The following is a 3,759-nucleotide window of genomic DNA, read 5'->3' on the forward strand; positions in this document are numbered from 1 at the left end:
AGGGATTGGAGCCCTAATGCTGGCTAAATAGAAATTGCTCAACTCAGGGATTGGAGCCCTAATGCTGGCTTAAAAGAAAATGCTCAACTCATGGATTGGAGCCCTAATGTCGGTTAAAAGCAAATTGCTCAACTCAGGGGTTGGAGCCCTAATGCTGGCTAAAGGAAAAACGCTCAATTCAGGGATTGGAGCCCTAATGCTGGCTAAAAGGAAAAACGCTCATCTCAGGGATTGGAGCCCTAATGTTGGCTAAAAGAAAAAACGCTCAACTCAGGGATTGGAGCCCTAATGTTGGCTAAATGGAAAATTGCTCAACTCGGGGATTGGAGCCCAACTGCTCAACTCAGGGATTGGAGCCCTAATGTCGGCTAAATGTAAAAATGCTCAACTCAGGGATTGGAGCCCTAATGTTGGCTAAAGGAAAGACTGCTCAACTCAAGGATTGGAGCCCTAATGCTGGCTTACAGAAAATTGGGGATTCTAACTAACCCTCTTTTTTGAGTTTTCTTCTTACTTCTTTTTTCGTTTTTTTTTAATTATTTTTTTTATTATTAAAATGCAGGAGAGAATTTTGGTGAAACTTCCCTTTTGGGTTGATTCCTTATTGCAAAGCTGTTTCTTGCATTCACGTATTTCTTTTCTTTTTGGGCGACACCTGCTTCTTGCACGGTTGCTTTGGATCACACCTGTTTCAATTTTCCAAACAAAGAACAATTGTCAGTTTGAAAATGGTGGTTGGTTCGGTGGCCTTGATTGTTCCAATTGCTTTGTCCCGTCCTTATTCCTGTTGAGAAACTCTGTCATTGATTGGATTCACAGGCGAAACCCTTTTAAACTGCTCAGACTCGCATTCCTGGATTTTGTGATGATTTGCCTGTGTAAGGCTTTGGTTCTTCCATCCCATTCTGCTTGGGGATTTTTACCGAGGCAGACTCATTGGGGATTTTTATTGGGGAGACTTTGTAGGGATTTGTACAAGGCAGACTCGTTGGGGATTTGCTGGGGCAGACTCTTTGGGGGATTGTACAAGGGGAGACTCTGTGGGGATTTTTACAAAGGGAGACCCTGTGGGGATTTGTACAAAGGGAGACCCTGTAGGGATTTGCCGGTTCTTTTTTTTTTTTGGGTGTGTGTGTGGCTTTACTTTGAAAGCAATCAGCATCATGATCAATCAGGATTGGACAGACGTACCACTGAAGCAGGGTATTTTCTTTACTTCTTACTAAACGGAGCTCCGTGAAACCGGCTCTGCCACCTTTTCCTTCCAACATTCTCAGGGTTGAAACGAAAGGGATTCAAGGAAAGGTAAAACAAAGAGCAGAGAAAAAGAATTTAAAATGAGAAGTGTCCCTTTGGGGACAAGAAAGACTTATCTGAGGCAAAAATGCTGACTTTAAATTGACATGACATGCTTTTTGGACTGGATGCCCGATATTCGCGAACTTGCATTTCCTCATGAACCAAAAACGGATTTATGTTCTCAAACCAGTGGAACCTTTCCAAAACTTTCTGAGGTGGAATCATCTTTTCGGCCGACAACGCCCTTTGCGGGTTTTCGCTAGTCGACCTCTCTCATTTCTCTCCTTGTTGTCGCTTGATAGCACTCTTTGTGAGTTTTTACTAAACAAGCTCTCTCATTTTCGATTTCTCTGCTCCCGTCGCCTCATGGTTCCCGAAACTTTTCACCGACAAGACTCTCTCGTTTTATTTCTCTCAATTTTGAATGTACCGGCCTCCAATCATGATATCTCTTGGCTTCCCCTGCCTTTGGCAATTGATCCGAAGGACTTGTGCTTGGTAAAAGAATTGTAGATGAAATTACAACTTCTAAACTATTTGGTGTGCCTCGGTTTCAATTTCAGGGTAAATTGGATTTTATTTTTGGTGTGACTGAACCCCAGGGAGAGCCTGCCTACGTATCCTTTCGGAATCAAGTCAGACGTAGTTCAGGACAATCATTTTGTTTTTGATTTTCTTTTGTTTTTCTGATTTGCTTTGTTTTTTACTTTCTTCTTCCCTTCCGTTTCCTTTTTTTCATTTTCATTGTCTTTTCTTCCTTTTTTTTGTATATATATTTTCTTATTTTTCCAATTCTAATTCTTCTTCTTCTTCTTCTTCTTTTTTCTTCATTTTTCTTTTTCATTTCAATTTCTTTTTTTTTTCATTTTATTTTCAATAATACTTTCAGGTTCCAAAGAGGGTAATCAAAGAAGAGTAACCAGCTCAAATGGGTTTGCAAAGGGTTGATAGTGTTTGGGTAGCGAGAATGAAAGCCTTCGTCATCTCAACCGGAAAATATTAGAACTATATGTAGGATCCAACATAGTACCTTTTGACTGCATTTGCATTGACAGTTATTTCAAGGGCATTTCCTTCGATGTGTCCCAAGTACAACGCACTCTTTTGGCAGTACTCTTGTTGCAATGTATGTACCTTTCCAATCTGGACCCAATTTTCCTTCAGTTGTTCCAACTCTTTGTCTTGTTTCCTTAAGCTATTCTTCATTGCGACCCAATTCTTGATTCATTATTTCGAGGTCTGACAGAGTTTTAAGATCCGGGCATGAAGTCCGCAAGCATGTCATATTATTGAAATCTGCATTTAACAGAACTAAAAGAGAATGAGAAAATTGACAAGATTTAAGAAAAGAGACATTCCGGGAAAATGAAATATCAATTTCATTTGATTTTTTGATTTTTTTTTGTTTTTTTTTAATTTTTGAAGATAGAAGGGTTTACATTGAAAAGTAAGACAATAAAGTAAAACATCTGGATCACACCCTGAAACAATCCAGATGCAAAAAGGATAGCAAGACTGGCTACCGAGACTCCCGTCTGATGGGGAACTTTCAGGCTTGGCAATCGTTTTTTGGCTTTTCTTCTGTCTCGGCAATGGCTGCAATAGCCTTCAGTGTCGGATCAAATTCCTCAGCTTCATAGATCATTCCGTCTATTGGCCCATTTGTGAGTGTAGGCAGGGGAATGTTCATCATATTAGAAACCTTTTCGTCCCGGAGAACGATTCTTTCAGCTTCAATCAAGTCTTCAACTGCCATTTTGAGGGTCCAATGACCAACAGTCCTTTGTACCGTGTCCCACTGCTCCAGAGTGGTATTCACATCTAGTATCAGCTCGATACGGGGAGGGGGGACTCGGTGTTTGGCCGATTTGGGGCCACTGGCTGCAGCAGACTTCGCCTGACTAGCTTTTGGAACAAGCCTGAGTATGATTCACCAATAGGGGTGAACTGATTCCTTTTGAAAGACTCTCTTGGGTGAGGATTGTACTGAGGAACATTTGATTGAGGACTATATTGAGCTTGGTAAGGATGGGCATTTCTGGGAGGTGGAGCTCAGTTTTGTGTATAATATTGTGGCCGCGTGCAAGGATGCATGTTCATCACCGCATACCAACAAAACCAATCACCTGAACAGAACCTGGCTAATTTACTCACACACACAACTTTGTTAGTTTTGAGGCATTTAACATATAGGAAATCGCACGTTGGGATGCAATGCACCTAAACAGTTAAACGCTTCTAACATGTGTTTGAACGAGTTGCATGTTTCATCCCGACCTTAAACTAGCCCTCTTCACTATGTACCTCTTTTCTTTTATTCCTGCCTCTCTTTAACCACTCTTGATCTTGTTTTTGCCGCTCTTTCATTTTTTGAACTCTTTTTTTTCTTTTTTTTTTTTATTTTGTCACTCTTTTCCCTTTTTTTCACTATTTTTTCTTTTCTCTTTTTCACTCAATTTT

Source organism: Nicotiana sylvestris, chromosome 10 (genome assembly GCF_000393655.2).
Source record: "Nicotiana sylvestris chromosome 10, ASM39365v2, whole genome shotgun sequence".
NCBI classification, from domain to species: Eukaryota; Viridiplantae; Streptophyta; class Magnoliopsida; order Solanales; family Solanaceae; genus Nicotiana; species Nicotiana sylvestris.